We start from the raw sequence: 17,334 nt of genomic DNA on the forward strand, positions 1-17,334 counted from the left end.
CAAATAACATGGGAACTACCACCTTCAAAAGAGTTGGATAAAGTTACGTTTTGGTGGATGTCAATCTAAGAAAAGCTATTAATACTTTAAAATTATTTTGAATTCTGGGAAGATTACAAGTCAACAAAGCCAAGAAATTGACAATAAAATTTATCCACTAAGAGAAAGTAAAGCTTCATTAAAATTGATTTCCGAGCCAGTTCAAGCTAAAATAAAGGTATTTTTGAATTAAAAGTTTTAAATTTTACCGCACATGATCATTTGCCACGCAATGCTCAGGTTTTCCAAATTTTCATGTGCAGCAATTTAAATTTAAATTTCAAAATATGGTATTCTCTAAATGATGCTGGCCTTTCTTTTACATGTACATGAACATGTAGCTAGACTTGCTTGGAAACTATCTTAGTTTGTTACAGTTTTCCTATCTGTCAGTGGATAAAATTATTAATGTCTTGGTTTTGTTGCATTCAATTAAATCTTGTCAGAATTCATTTAACACAGCTTTTTGATTTATACGAAGAAGCAAAGACTTAGAAAAACATTTGACTATAAAAAATTGCGATAAAACATTTCGTAACAACATTATAAAAAGGTGACGTTTCGATGTACATTACATCATTATCAAGTGAAATTAAAAATGCAAGATTGCGGCTATAAATACAAAAATGGACAATAGATATTAATTAAAATAGTAGCATTGAAGAATGCTACCGGTTAAACAAAAAGTTTCGCACGTATAGAGTCCGTTTGAGTGTTCAAGCAAGGCTTAAGTTTCTTGATGTACAGCATTTCAAATACCAAACAATCAAATTTGCTCTGACACTTTCTCAAGATGTTAAAATGGCCCTGATTCAATAGGTGTTTGCTCCCGTGAGCTTCAAGAAAATGTTTGGTTCTTGTGCTCAGCAACGCGTTGAAAAAGGTGTCTGGCTGTATAGCCGACATAATCTGCATCGCACAGATCACATGAGAAATAGTAAACAACGCATTGCTGATTCACAATCGACGGCTTAACTTCCCTAGGCTTAAGATCATGTTCTAATTTCCTACTAACAAAAACTGGCTGCAATATGGGGCCAATCTTATTACTTAGGTCGTTAAATTGCTTGCGAACCGCATTGGCAGCTACTTGATCCTTAAAAGGAAGGATAATTCTGATCTTACGACCGCCTTCAGGCTTCTCTTCCGCTGCCTGTTCCGATACATTACGAAGAAAATTACTAATGATGGAATCTATGAGAGCCCTAGGATAATCTAGGCGACTGAAAATTGAGCGCAATTTGTTACATTCTAAATTGAAAGCTTCTGTTGTGGAACATAGAGCGTACGCGCGATGTAACATTGTTTTCACTAAAGACACCTTGTATCGTTTGTCGGTATGGCTATGGTAATGCAAGAGTAAGCCACTGTTCGTTTGTTTCCTGTAAACTTGAGTTTCAAGTTTAGTCCCACACTTGATGATTTCAATGCCAATAAAAGGAATCCTACCACTGACAGGGAGTTCCATTGTAAATTTCATGCTGGGATGGAGACCATTCAGAGTATTGAGAAACTCAGAGGCAGCGTCACCACTAGGCATTTTAGCCAGGGTATCATCCACGTAACGTTTGTACAGGTCAGGCATCAGACCATCACGGGAGAGCTTCTCTTCCAGGTGACACATAAAAACATTAGCCATCAGAGGACCAAGAGGGGAGCCCATGGCCACCCCATCAGTCTGTTCGTACAAAAGACCATTGAACTGGAAAAGCTGGTTGGTTGTAGCAATTTCCAGTAATTTGGCAAGCTGATCCTTCTGCAAGTTAAGGCCGTAGGTCTTGTTGAACCAATCGTTGGTGAACGCTTTGTGGACTAGGATGTTAATCGTCTCACTCAAAGGTACGTTGGTGAAAAGTGATGTCACATCATAGGAGACTAAGATGTCATCCTCATTCACGGAAATGGTACGGATTTCATCAGCAAAAGCAAAGGCATCAGTGATTGTGTAGTCATTGATGGAGAGTGGCTTAAGTTTCTCTTCGAGCCATTTGGCGAGATTGTAATTGTAGGCGCCAGTTGCTGATAAAATGGTCTCATACTCAGTGTGGCTTTGTGGGTCTTCGGAAGGCCATACAAGTGTGACAATCTGGAACTCTTCGGAGAAAGCGAGTTAGCGATCTCTTCAGGTAGAATTTGACGTAAGGCTGTGCGCAACTCTTTTTCTTTCTGTAAGAGCGGGTGGAAATGTTGAGCTGGACGTCCACGCCTCTTTGGTCGCTTTTCATCAACATGTACGAACTTAGAAGTGTTATCGATTGAAGCAGCGCTTAGAAGACGGATGTATTCGGTTTTGTCCATTACCACTACGCCAGAACCTTTATCAGGCTTGGTGATTATGATGTCGTCACGTTTCTTCAAGCGATTAAGAGCATTCAAAAGAGCCTTTGGTGGTTTGGGGCTTGTACGATGGATATAGTTCAAGGCGATTGAGCGTAGAGTTGAGCTTGCCAGTTCCTTCTCAGAATCATCCAACAACGGCTCTATTTTCCAATATGCTTTCTCAAAGCTCGCATGTATGTCGATGGGCGAGACCTTTTGTGGTACTGAAAACTTCAGACCTCTGCAGATAAGAAGCTTCTCGAAGAACGTAAGGCGATAAGAAGATAGGTTGGGGAAGTTAAGGGAAGTTAAGCCGTCGATTGTGAATCAGCAATGCGTTGTTTACTATTTCTCATGTGATCTGTGCGATGCAGATTATGTCGGCTATACAGCCAGACACCTTTTTCAACGCGTTGCTGAGCACAAGAACTCGGCAATTGGCAAACATTTTCTTGAAGCTCACGGGAGCAAACACCTATTGAATCAGGGCCATTTTAACATCTTGAGAAAGTGTCAGAGCAAATTTGATTGTTTGGTATTTGAAATGCTGTACATCAAGAAACTTAAGCCTTGCTTGAACACTCAAACGGACTCTATACGTGCGAAACTTTTTGTTTAACCGGTAGCATTCTTCAATGCTACTATTTTAATTAATATCTATTGTCCATTTTTGTATTTATAGCCGCAATCTTGCATTTTTAATTTCACTTGATAATGATGTAATGTACATCGAAACGTCGTGTTTTTTAACCTTTTTATAATGTTTTTACGAAATGTTTTATCGCAATTTTTTATAGTCAAATGTTTTTCTAAGTCTTTGCTTCTTCGTATACTCAAACTGTCATTAAGCCAATTAATTAGCGATAGTTAAGCCATACTTCTGGCTGTACTGAGATGTGTTTTTGATTTTATGTAACCTTAAGTTAAGTTAAATTAAATTGAATTTGTATAGCGCATAATTGCCTGACAAGATCATCAAATGCGCTTTACGGTATACGATAAATCTCAAAGTCCAATTGGAATTTGGAAATGTTGTTTTTGAGTAGAGGGGAAAACCGGAGTAACCGGAGAAAAGACCTCTCGGAGCAAGCAAGAGAACCAATAAAAACTCAACCTAAATACGACGCCGAGCCCAGGAATCGAACCCGGGCCACATTGCTAGGAGGCGAGTGCTCTCACCACAGCACCATCCGTGTCATCTTGACGATAAGAGTCAAAGGTTAACCTCTGAAGAGACACTTAAGAACTTGCCAATCCGTAAATACTTTCTTTGAACAGCTGATTAGTTAGTGTGTCTTAGTTTCATACCAGACACCTTGCAGAAGCACCATCTGGGTCTCTCCAAGCAAAAACAAAGCAAACGCGTCTGTAGTAGACCATTTAGTAGGGTATCAGAGCTGGAAATACATCATGCAGGTCGACATTATTAGTGGCTGTGCATATACGTTTCTCATTAGGCTTAGCTCAATTTGTACCTTGAAAAACATTTCTAAGTTATAAAACACAAGGGGGATAAACTACTTTCGTTGACCACCTTTTAGGTGGGCTTTACTGTAACTCATCTATTGTTATTATATCATGAAGATTTCAAAAACTGATTGAAAAAAAATACATCTATCAAGAATAATCGAGGCGATTCTGTTTTGTACCTTCTAACATTTAGCCGGTGATAAACTAGTGTTATAAGATAGAGTCAGTAAAGAGCGCGCTCTGATTGGCTGATACACCTCCCTCACTAGCCCCTGGGCTGCACGCTGACGTCAGCTTGCTTTCAGCTTTGCTTCTCGCTCATTTGATTCCATCAAACTTTATTAGTCTTTTAGCACGTAAAATCGCCTGAGCAAATTGTAAAAATAGCGGTACTAACCGCAAGATATCATTCAGATATGAAGAAAAATGTTGGCTTTTAAACACGTGATTTTAGAGAAATTTTGTTGTTCTTTAAGTGGATGGCGGATTGACAGAGTGGAGTGAGTGGGGACGATGTGACAAGCTTTGTGCACGTGGCAAGCAAAGGAGGGTTAAAACATGCACTAATCCCAAGCCGCGCTGTGGAGGAAAGCAGTGTGAATCCAGTGTGGTTACTGAGGAGGAACGATCTTGCACGTATTGTCCCGGTGAGTGATTTATGTCTAGGTCCTCGCGAAACAACAACGCAGTCACTATTATGGAGTGTTTTCACATGACGTCACGGCGGCCATGTTGGTGTTCCAAAACAAAGAAATGGCGGCCATGTTGGTGTCCCAAACTAAACCTCCGGGAATTGAACACTATTTTTATGCAAATACTTTCTTTTGTTTCAGTAAACCAATATGGCCGGTAGTCACGTGAATGAAAACACTCTATACCAAAAAGACGTAACACGGCTACAGTACCAGCGCTCTTTTTTTGTCGGATCTTGCTGTCACGGCTGAATAGCCCAATTTCAATATATTAAAATTCATGCAGCCTGAAACAATAAACATCACTGCGAGGCTCCGGGGTATAAAGTGTAGAGTTTATATGGGTTTATTCCCAGGAGCTTCGCACTGATTCCATATTTATTGTTTCAGGCTGAAGTTTAATATATCGAAATTGAGCTATTACAATGCCAAAGTTACACGATAAAAACGTTGTCTTAAGCACATGTAAGGGGAGTTTATTAAATCATTATTTAAAGTGCCCCTAACCCTTCAATTTGTATTTCTTTTGGTAGATTTCCATATCTGTGAAGAACTCATTTTCGAAAATTTTTTTTAGAAATATTAAACCCTTTGTTTTTTACGAGCGCTAAAAGTTATTGAAATTTTTAAATGTTTGCGCGCTTTAAGCCCCGCTGGACAAATTTTTGTGTCGTGGGTTCATTAGGAACGAGCCAATGAGAAGCGTCCGATATTTGACAATTTCTTAGCTGTGACGTAAGAAAAGGACACCAGAAGGATTCAGAAGGAATCTTATGCATGCTGTTTCCTTCACTCTACATTTCAAGAGTAGTCTGAAATGTCAGCCGTCTCCTCCCCCTAACCCGTTTTGAAATGGATGATGTTGTAATAGAATGATTTTGCAGAGGAGTTGTTTCGAAGAAGTCTCAGGGCTTCATTTTTTATGAGTCCTTTTCTGACCCCGGTGGGTGGCAGGAAGAAAAATGTGCACTGGAAAGTCTCTGTAGGTTTAAAGTGCTTGCGAATGTCAAGGATTCCCGCTTGATTGTAGAATCGCTGAGACTTCTGAGAACCAACTACTCAGTAAAATCATTCTATTGCAATACCACCAACTTCAAAACGCGCCTTCAGGCAAGTGGCTATCAACACAATTGAAATAACACAACACAATTGAAAAATAACCTCTGAGATTAAATTCACTGAACGGAAGTCGGCTTTATAACAAACGAGAAATTGCAAGATAAAATTTTTCTCTTCTTCACAACTTACCACCTAGCGCTGTCTAATTACGCGGGATGCCCTGAGGGGGCATACCGTGTCTAAAAACGGGTCGATTTCTTTTTTTTTTTTTCTTCCTCGTAGCTACAAATCGGTACATTAATTTATTCATTAAACTCACCCCTCTCCTACTCGGGGTGTATTGTTTTGATTGTCTTCAACAGAAGCAGGCCAATCAAAATCCATTCTTGTCGCTTATATCGCGAGGGAGGGAACCCACTCACCCCTACCTGTGTGACGTCAACGCATCATTTGATCTATTTATTAAAAACAGATTAAATTTGGCCCCATATTGTTAACATGTTCTGGACTCAAGTGTGCCGTTTTCAAACGGAAATTTCACCATTTTGAAGCGGCAAATCGAAAGAATAACTTCTAAGAAGCACCCAACATTTAAAACGGTGGAAATTGGTAAATTCCTGGCGAAGGAATCGTGCTTTGTTTGACAGTCTTAGACAACGACGCGAGACTGAAAAGAGGTCATTGAGAAGCTTACGTTATCGCAATGGAATTCCCGCAATTTCCCTTGAAACCCTGAGTAGCGTAACGCAAGGGAAACAACGTAACGCGATCGTCGTGACTCAAACTATTCCATTAGCAAGGATAGTTTTATCAATCGGCGAAGCATACAGTTGGAATAAATGAATCAGCCCCAGCATCACGCGTAATGCCAGTATAGCAGGCATCTTGTTAACCTCAAAAACACCTTGAAACCAACCATTTGCTCGAGAAATATTGAAAGAGCCTCCCACTTATCTCATACCGAAAAGGAAAGTCTTTAAGAGAGATACTCGTGAGAGCAAAACTACGTCAAACGAGAAGTCACTTTTCACACCGGGCCATGAACTTACGAGTTGTGTCTGGCCTGTCAACACTTTATATTCGCCGCCGAAATGAAATATCTGTTTTCGCAAGTTCGACCAATAAGAAACGGTTATCTATTTCAATTAGGTAAGAACCAATCAAAAACTACCTACCATATTCGCAAAAGTACGTGACGTCACCGGACGGCATTATAACGCTCGGAATTCAGACGTCTCTCTCTCCCGCGCCCCCTGTGGGTTAGGGGGAGGAGACGGCTGACATTTCAGACTATTTCAAGAGTTGCTGCATCCAAAAACCACACATTTTCTCTGTTTACTTGAAGCATTACCGCGAATCTTCGGATATTTTTGCACGATGTCCTTTTCTTACGTCACGCTCCATATTTGGGCACATTTGGCCGAGTGGGGGACTAATGCGAACGATAGGTGAAAATATCGACAAGACTGCCTTCACTTCTAGCGCTCGTAAAAAAAAAAAAGGATTCAATATTTCTCAAAATTTTTTTCGAAAATGAGTTCTTGAAAGATATGGAAATCTACCAAAAGAAAACAAATTGAAGGGTTAGGGGCACTTTAAAATGCTCTTAATAATATCTATGACCAGGAAGACACTCGTACAGCGCCCACGGGTAAACACGCTTTCCATCTTGCTGCTTCTAAATTTTAATTAGTTTTACTAAGTTTTTTAGGTGTGAGGTGACCACTTTTATTGGCTTTAGCTGTAGCAGCTCCCCTGCCGTTATTTGCTATTTTGTTGTTATTTAATCGTCCAGTATTCTTATTTGTGTTGTACTTGCAATTGGCTAAGCTAAATTAATTAGAAATAAAAAATCTCGCTCATACACAAGCGGCACTTAAACATTGCCTACACTCTCCTCAAGCAAGGCACAAGTGATCATCAAACTTTCAAACTTTGAACGTGTGTTTGTAGCCGTCCGTCAGAAACTAGTTTGGCTAAATAGCCATTTTTTGAAGTAAGTTAAAGCTAGATCAGTGTTAAACTAATGAATCGTGACTTGTAGCCAACAAGATCCGCCAGTTTGTACATTGCTCTACTTCATTTCAACTGACCAATGAGGGATTTGTCCTGGAAATTTCAAGCAGAATGCCCCTGTCTAAATTTAGATTTCACAACGGTACCATTAGACTACTAGTCTTTTTATGGGTGACTTTCTGTGTCCTGTCATAATCTGTTATGTACAGTAGATACTGGGTGCAAATCTGATACATGAGCGATTTCAAAAACGCGCACCGAACAGACCCCAAGGAATCGAACAGTTACGGGTTCTGAAAGCTTGGCAAGATAGTGTTAAGGTTTTCTAGCCACATCATCGTTATGCACCGTGTTCTTAAGTTTTTCAAAGGTCGCCAAAACATCTCATTACCATGAAGCGTCTTCAAATGTTAAGAGAAAGACAGTACATTTTAAGAAGTGACATTTTATGTACTCTGCCTTTACCAGAGAGTGGAATACGCAGCTACAATGATTACTGTATCGCCCCTAACACTGGAGGCTGCTCCCCACCGGATGGTGCTTATCTCATCTTTACCAAGAAAAGAGGGAGTGCTTGCAATCAGAGGGACATGATCTGGGTCATGGACTGGGATGGTGTTATCCACCACAAGTGCAGCAACAAAGTTGTCTGCCCTGAGGGTAAGATATCAGTTTCTACTAGTTGCTATTTACTTTGCTTTACGAATTCTTAAGTGACTTCGAAAATAAATTTGCGTTTGCTTTGCGATCTGATTGGTTGACAAAACTCGCGCCACTTTCTCAACCAATGAGAAGCAAAACCGAAAACAATCAAGACTTGCTCGAACGCATTTTCCCGCGCTTGGCGCCCGTGACATGTATTTGCTTAAAGTTCTGATTGGTTCATTGCACTGTTTACGTCTGTTGTGATTGGGCAGAGTGATTACTTCGGTTTTGGTTTAAATCAAATTTTACATTACAGGCCCCAGTTGTTGAAAGACCGGATAACTTTCTCAAACGGACACAATGTATTGGTTGGAGTACATATCTGCTTAATAGAGATTTAGCGTTATCCTAGGAAGGGTCTGATTATTTTTTGATTTTGTCGTAGGAAATTACCCTACTTGGCGTCGCAAACTGATGCTGAAGGACAAATGCGACCAGAGCATTTCCAGGCACATAAGGTATGGTTATAATCACTTGGCCCGTACTTAGGCCAAAATGTTTATCGAGGTGGCGTAAAAAGGGGAGATAAAAATAAATCTTTTTTTAAGGCGGATTTATTTTTCCATATCTCTTGAGCCTTCCGAAAGACCCGTCATCTCAAAATATTTTCTGTTTGGATTGTTCCAATTAAGCTTACTATTCATAATAATTGTTTAGAATGATTTTAAATACTAGAAGTAATCATTGATTGCGGTCACACCTGCGCCTTAACTTTAATAAACTATAGTTAGTCTTCAGGCTTAACTATCGGACCTATGGTTAGCGACAATAGCAAAACAATGGTTACAGTCACATCTATGCCTTAACTATAGTTTGTCTTTAGTGAGGCTTCAGTTTCAAGACATCAAATCAGTGAATGGTAAAAAAAGGATGTCTCATTACCAGTTTTATACAAGCGTGCGAGAAACGCACGTATGCTAACTAAATGACAAAAATGGATACTTTTTCAATCAAATTTAGACTGTGAAAGCCTTTTTTACACTTGAGATTTTTGTGCAATTTTTGTCGTACTTCTATAATGAAACTTGTCACGCTCACTGGCAACTGAATTAATTAAATTTTTAAATCGCGCGTGTAGGACTGAGTGATTTCAGCACATTTGTCGCCGCGATCGATTTTAGGTGTTTTCAACATGTTTAAATTGTATGATGCAAATTTGCTGGATTTGTCAGAAAACGTACAGCAACAACGCACTGAGGTTGCATATGATTTACACGTGCAACTTAAAGTGGAAGTCTTGTGGAAGATAAATTGCAGATAAATCCGGCAAAAGTCGCAAAAAGAATGGTATGTGCATTCGATTCAGTCTACCTCTGAATGACTATTCAAAGACATTAAAATAGGGTGACTTTAATAGCTAAATTACATCACGAAATGTTTTTAGTAAGTTATCGATGCTTACTACAACACATTGAGTTGTTAATGGATTGTCGCACAATTCAGTTAATTTGGCTATTCAAACAACATTCTACAACTCAGTACGCACATAAACAATAAGATGTAAAAGGCGTTTTCTGTCAATTTTCGCTGGTATTTTCTCAAGGATAATTAATATTGGTAATTGAACTGAGTGGAGTGCAATTTGGTCTGAAATCATACGCGCGATTTCAAAATCAAACGAGCGCGCAGCGCGAGTTTGATTTGAAATCACAAGTATGATTTCAGACCAAAATTGCACAACACGAAGTTCAATTACCACTTAATTACATACATTTTGAAATCACAGAGTATCATTGTCAATATCAATATTCTATTTGTGTTACTTCATTTCCATTTTGATGGGCTAAAGAAAGGATGCAATTTAGAGCAAAAAATGGTGCAATTTGGGAATAAATTGCATCATTTTGGACCAATCAGATTCCAAGGATCACCGGTGATTTCAAAATGGATGTAATTAATGTACATATTTAAGTCTTACAAAATGTATCATGTACGATGGCCAGTGAATTATTTTTCTGCTTAGTACACAGGTTAATTCCTTCATTTGACTTAGTATAGGCATAAACAATAATAAATTTAGATACTCACTGTTGACTGCAGTTTGATATGTGCCGAGCTGGTGTGTTTCAGTGAATTCTGGCTTTGTGACAATACGATCGAACCGCTTCAGCTCATTATTTCGGTCGAGTTTGACGTCCAAATTGCGAACTGGTGTCAGGCCCGCATTTTACAAGCGTTAGGATAAAACACAATGAATTCGCCACCTTTTCTCTATATGCAACCGAAGCTTCATCAGTTTGAGAAGCACGAAATCTTCCACCATGTCACACTTATTCAATACAGGCCGAGTTCAAATTAATGACAATTTGCAACATGTGCTTTTAACTATGGAAAAGGTATCCCTATTTGCCTCAAATTTTACAGGCATGGATCAGTTTTGGTAAAATACTTAATTTTTTGCAAATTTTTGACGTTTTAGAATATCGCATTTTGTTTTAGAACGTGTTACTTAAACTTTGCCCATATTTCTGTTCACCGGCAAGCGGCTAAGTGCCCCAAAATAAATTATACAAAATGCCGGCGAAATGGTGCGCGACGCGCGACAGCGCAACAGCAAAACCACAGGACACCCAACAGATAAGGATGTGGTTAAGGACCACAAAAGGCGAGCTGGAACTCCTTCAAAGACTGAAAAAGGCGTGTAATTTAAGTGTTCGCTACCAGCTATCTCAGATAAATGAAACTATTTTGACAGAGTACGTCAATTTTGGTCTGAGACGGAAGGAAATTTCTTACAACCAGCAAGGCTGGCGGAACCCGATTAATGCTATACAGGTTTTAAATCCGTCAGAAGGTCTTGCCTTTCGTTTATTTAAATTTCAAATGCTGTAAATAAGTTGAGCTTGGAAAACTTTACCAAGAAAATTGCTTCGGTTGCCTCTATCAAACCACTCTGTCCTATTAATTTAATAAATTTAATTACGTCCAGAAAATAATTGAAATCTTTAATCTACCTGCTTTTTTTTTTCTTTCTTGACAAACATTCTCTCATTACGCCGAAATTAAAAACCTGATAGCGTGCTTTATCGCTATGATATGCAAAAGGTCGAGGACTCCGATTTTTTTCTTTGTCTTGTTAATGCTCATGACTGAATACCAAATGTTTCTAAAGGAATTGGTCAGAACAAATTGGTTCGAAGAGGACCCACCTTGTCTAGGGTAGAGGGTTATCTCTTGGGGTTATCGAATAGACCACGTATCTTATGAACATTACCAACATAATTTTATTGGCTTTAAATTTGAGTTGACATAGAAATATTCAGCTAGCAAGACTCAGCATTGTTAGATAGACAAGAAAAGTGAGGTTTGAACTGCATTGTCATTTTTAGATAGAGGGTGCAGTAGCTACGCGATAAAGCCGGACACCATCTTTTGAGGTTGAGGAAGGGGGATTCAGGCAGAGGCAACCATCTATTTTGTGGTTTAGTGGGTTCTTCTCGAGTGTAGTAGTTTTTACCACTTCCAGTAAGACGTATATGTGCAATTAATTAATAACGGTTTTGTTTATATTCATGTTCTTTTCCCCTATTGTAGGCTGAAGGCCAATAACGCCCTGAAAAATCTTAAAAGTAACTTCTGCGTCCATCCCAATGGCGGATCGCCTGGTGAAGGAAGGACCCTGGTTTATTGGCGTGGCTGCAACAGCGAGAAGTTGAAACTGGACTTCTTTGACCTCGGTAAGAACGTTTTGTGTGGTACTTGGTGATTGAAAGACAACTATTTATTATTATTATTATTATTATTATTATTATTATTATTATTATTATTATTATTATTATTATTATTATTATTATTAAGATCATCTAGAAATGGAGGCAATATGCCAAAACCATGTCATGGATCAGAAGCCGAATTTCATTCGCACTATTAAGACCTGCACTCGCCTGTCTTAGAGGTTTGATCTATGGCAATACGAAGAATTCAATGTGGCATCAAGAACGCCAAAATTGACACTGAAACTGCAGATGGAGCCATTTGAGAGACTGCTTATGTTATTTTATTATATTATATTTTTTTATAATTTTTTTTTAGTCAAGTGGAGCTGATTTTAAAATAATACTGAATTTCATTAAACTTTTTTTTTAACAAATTCCTCTATCTTTATAGATGATTCGTCCCATTATACTCATTATACTCATTGACTTTTTTAATTCTATCATCTTTTTGTTTATGATATGAACATTAATTAACGAATGCTTTTGTAATTGTATCGCTTTTGCATTATTATTATTATTATTATTATTATTATTATTATTATTATTATTATTCAAAATTAAGTGTCGCGGAGAGTGATTCACGCCCATGAAAACCTTAAGAAAATCGCAGCAATTGTGTTTGTTCCGGACCTATTGTTCAGACAGTTTCTCCTGGATTTTTGATGATCTTGAAATTATCACATGACAATGATCTCCCCAAACCCTATCTTCTCGAGCTCATTCCACGGGCAATTATATCAATATCATCCGATAGTCCCTGAACAGAACACTAACTTGATTAAAACATATATCAATTCAAGAAGCACGAAGATGGGACATTTCTTTTTTTGCAGTTTTTAAGAAGACTTTCCACAGCTGAAACAGTTGGAAAGACTTAGCTTGATTCCCTTCAAACCAAAGCCTTCTCAGAATGAGTCATAGCTGTTGAATTATGACTAAATTATTTATTTATTTATTTTATTTTATTTTTCTATTTTATTCCTTTTTACAGATGTGGAAGACTAATAATCCATTTGCTAGTTACTTTAAACCTCATCATAAAAGCGAGGTTTCGTGTACGTGTACCGCAGTTTTTATGATGAAAATTAGTTTTCATTCATATGCAAACAAAAAACAGTAACTTTTAGATGAAAAGATTTGCACTGAGCATATATGAGGTTTGAAGTCGGAAATGGTGTATTAGAGAGGTTAAGCACCACGTTTACGGCAAACCAATCTCGTACCCAGAGTCTTCAGGTGAGATTCGCGTTTACGTTTTCTTGAAAATATGAGTACGTAGATGAAAATAGTACAAGATAATTCTGGCCTTTAATTCTAACGCAAAAACACTCAATTTTTCTGAGAAACTGAAAACAGCGAGCGGCAAATGAAGGATAAACATGGTCACGTGGTCATTTCTGCCGTTTGCCGTTTGCCGTAAACGTGGTGCTTAACCTCTCTATTATCAAGACAGCAAACTTCAAGCAAAATGCTTCGGAAGTAGCCAAGCAAGACTTATCTCAAGCTTGTAGTAAACTTTAGTGTTAGTTTAGCTATTGTTTAGTAGCCAATAATCTTTGGAACTTATATACTCGGCTTATGTAATACTTGTAATCCTCTGTATGCAATGCTCTGCATTGTTTTCTTTATTGTTAAATAAAGTAACGCGATAACAATGAAAAAAAAATCGTCGTTTTGGATTATAACTTACTCAGTAAAAGTAGACAAATTCATCAGATCATGAATCATCTACCGGGCCGACAAGTCAATATGTTTCATTTATTCATATTAATTTAGTTACCAAGGAATATTCGTACTAAGGAAATGAATCAGCCATGTTTTCACACAGGATGAATGTTGACAAGGAAAACGTTCTGTAGGTCACGTTACACGTCACGCGTTTCAGAAGCACACCGCCGTTCAATATTTAAAAATTTTTTTCCTACCCTTACACTGATTCACAGGTCGTTATATAAGTACGAGCGGGCAGTAAGTCAGATAAGTTTGAGCGGGCCAACAAATAAGTACAATTGGGCCGTCAGATACTGAAACGAGCTGGTCGTCTGACAAGCTCGAGTGCCAATATCAAATACGTATAGACTGTTGGCCATGGCATACAAGTGCGAACGGCGGTCAAAACGTACGAGCGGCTGATACAGACTAGTAACATCTTATGTTCTACAACTGGTTACATATATTGAAGGTCCCAAATCTACTCGAGTGCCGATACTCCCATTACTGTCCCACGGGGGAGGGGGATGGGAAAATCTTTATTGTTACGTTCATTTTACGTTGCGTCCCTACGTACGTAAATAAAGAATTAATAGGGACCTTAAGCAGCGACGACGACGACGTCAACGAGAACGTCAGAACACAATAGTTTTAATTAGCAAAACACTGGTTCTGCACGTGCGTTATACACTTTGGTACATTTCTTTGCCGTCCTCTGCAAAACAGCAACGTGAAATGACCAAATTTAAGGTTTTATGGAGAACGTGAACGCATGATAATTAATTTTCCTTTCTCTTTCTGAACTTTAAAAGCGGCCCTACGACGTTAGCTCCTCGATAGTTCGGCCACATTGCACAAACTGAGAGAGTATAAACCATCGCAAATTTATTTAGAAGACGCGAAGGTAATTTTTTTAAGTTCCGTTTCCGTCCGCGTCGTCGTCGTCGTCGTCACCGCGAATTCGAGCGAAAAATATATTTATATATATGTTTATATGTTTATATCTTTGAAGGTGTCCGCACAAAGTATGATGACGTCAGACTGTCTGGCGTCGTCTGGAGCAAAATTTGCATACATCGGAAAAAATATGCGTGCATGATCAAATTTCAACTGCAATGTTCCAGATGTTCATCAATATTCACTGGATACAGAACTATCTCTCCAGAATCTTTTTCCTTTCTTTTAGAAATCTTTTTTGTGAACGATTGCATTGAAGCAATCACACGTTTTGTGGCCGCGGTAAAATAATTTTCCGTGGGAAATAAGTTCATCGAACACGACAGCGCTGCACGCGCGTTGTACATTACGTCGCGTCAGAAATAGATTTTCAACCGCAAACTAGCCTGTGGAACTACGAAAAGACCATGCTCATCAAAAAAAAATCCTATGCCCCTTTTAACCTCCTCATTTGATGCTGCAATACGAGTAAAGAGGGCTTTCCACCCAACCCCAGCTTCGCGAGGTTTTGCGAGTCACGTATTTCTAGTTATCTATTTATTCATATATGCGTCACGGCTGTGTGAGTTGGAACGTGACCTTTCATCTTACGCGGTGTTAGGTTACATGAGAACCGTTGAGAATTTGAGCGCTTTATAAGACATTGTATGGGGAATAAAATATCGTTCATTTAGAACCCTAAATACATTCATTATCCTCATTTTTTACGTAAGATGATTAAAACAAACTCACCTCTTGTGTGTCCGTTGTGCTTTTGCGTTATTTTCGCTGTTTTGGGCTTTTTATACCACCACTGTTCTCTCCTTCATAAGACGAAGTCTTATGAAGGAGACATGTAACCTAACACCGCGTAAGATGAAAGGTCACGTTCCAACTCACACAGCCGTGACGCATATATGAATAAATAGATAATTAATTTTTCGCTTTCTCTAAACGTGAGCTTGGGAGACCTGTGGTTCTACTTTTTACGTTTCCCCATGCGGCTCACACGTCGGCTCTATTTTTATTTATGCACGTAAACAGTCATGTGGATGTATAGAACCGAACAGTGGAATCTGGCCTTCGGTGTCTCGAAGAAGCTTCAAGATAAGGGACCGATCGTTTATTACGTCCTAGGAGTGGGGGGGGGGGGAGGGGTAGAGGTATGAAAATTTAACCCCCCCAAAAAATTTTTCAAACAAAAGTTTTACCCCCCACTGCAATGACAGCTTGAAAATTTTCATGATTGATGACAAGAATAATTGCTAAATACATTTAGTTGGTACCTTTTGTATGTCTTAAAATCCCCCCCCCCTTACTTTTCGTACAAGGTAAAAAATTACCCCACCCCCAAAAAAAAAAAAAGAACTCGTTTTAAAAAAAAAAACTTCCCTTAAAAAACCACCCCCCCCCCTCCCCCTAGGACGTAATAAACGATCGGTCCCTAAACAAAACTGAATTACAAATTATCCATCGAAGATTCATCTTCGTTCATGAAGTTTTCCCGGCCTGTGTAGCAAGCGTTTCAGTGAAGTCTTGACATTTTTCTTTTTTATTATTTTTTTTGTTCAGTTTTGAACGCGCAGAAATTGAGACCAATATATGTGACCCTCCATGAGAAAACAGGGACAAAGGTGATAGCACGCTCACAACACGCTTCCACTTCAAAACAAAAGAATTTGATTTTAGCACGCTTAAGGCGTGTTCAGAATCTTGCCTCATTACTGAATCTTTTGTTTTACAGGACACGCTAAAAACAATAAACGCGTGACCTACCGAACAAAGAAGCGTGATCCATCGAGCAAAAAAGCGTGTTAAACTTCGAAACAAAAGCTGTGTGTGAAAACAGACCAAAGCATGACCACTTTACTTTTATTTGTAGCAGACATTCGGAAAAACCTTTTCGTCATGCTGTCAACTTGCCATCCTTTATTCGGAAAAAGCCGAAAAGTTCGTGCTATGGATTTGCATCAGTCCTTCTTCACACTCAGTGGTTGACATGATTTAACGAGCTAAAAAAACATTTTTTTTTCTCCACCGGGTAGCGTTGAAATGTAAACATCAAATGAACAAGAAACATTCCGGCCCGCTTTTTCGCCTCAAACAAAGTTTAGTTTCCGACAGGATTTTCTATCACTTGGAAAGAACATTTAATTCCCACAGCTTGCTGGCATGCTTCTGAGCAAATTTATCGAGCGAAAAAAAAGGCATAAAATCCCACTGAAACTGGCTACACAGCCTAAAGATTGCCCAGGGGAGACTCTGATACGAAAGGGGCGGGAATGCTCGTGGTCTCGCTTCGGATTTTGGTCTCACCTAGGGTGTTCTGAGCCACTGTATTTTTTATTTGTTTGTGTTTTAAAATGGTCCCTTTTAGGGGTTAAAAAAGCTTGGACCACGCCCCAATTGATCTCCATTAAATTTCCGACGAGCATCCCAGCCCCTTTCATATAAGAGTCCCCCCCCCCCCCTCCCATCCCGGGAAAGATTGCATATTGTAAACAGTTTTCCGTTTCCGGTCTTAGAGCTACTTCGCGCTTAAAGGTAGCTGATCACGTGAATCATGAAACATCAGTATGTAGGAACACTTATGGAACATTTACCATGGCACGCGTAGTCGTCTTGAATTCAAACATAGTCTCACTTGTAGTTACAAGACTAAGTAAAAAAAA

At 38.9% G+C, this 17,334-nt stretch overlaps 1 long non-coding RNA gene and 1 pseudogene across 1 annotated transcript; one reads left to right on the top strand and one right to left on the bottom strand.

The window, feature by feature from the left end:
• Positions 1-602: 602 nt before the first annotated feature.
• On the bottom strand, positions 603-2,643 carry LOC146458956 (uncharacterized; annotated as a pseudogene).
• A 1,664-nt stretch (positions 2,644-4,307) lies between these two features.
• LOC146458957 (uncharacterized) lies at positions 4,308-13,675 on the top strand. The gene is made up of 6 exons (XR_014858097.1): positions 4,308-4,475; positions 8,064-8,255; positions 8,686-8,758; positions 11,835-11,977; positions 13,008-13,203; positions 13,466-13,675. It is a non-coding gene; the product is annotated as an uncharacterized LOC146458957 (long non-coding RNA).
• Positions 13,676-17,334: the final 3,659 nt, after the last annotated feature.

Source organism: Pavona decussata, unplaced genomic scaffold, assembly GCF_977016875.1.
Source record: "Pavona decussata unplaced genomic scaffold, jaPavDecu1.1 SCAFFOLD_225, whole genome shotgun sequence".
NCBI lineage: Eukaryota > Metazoa > Cnidaria > Anthozoa > Scleractinia > Agariciidae > Pavona > Pavona decussata.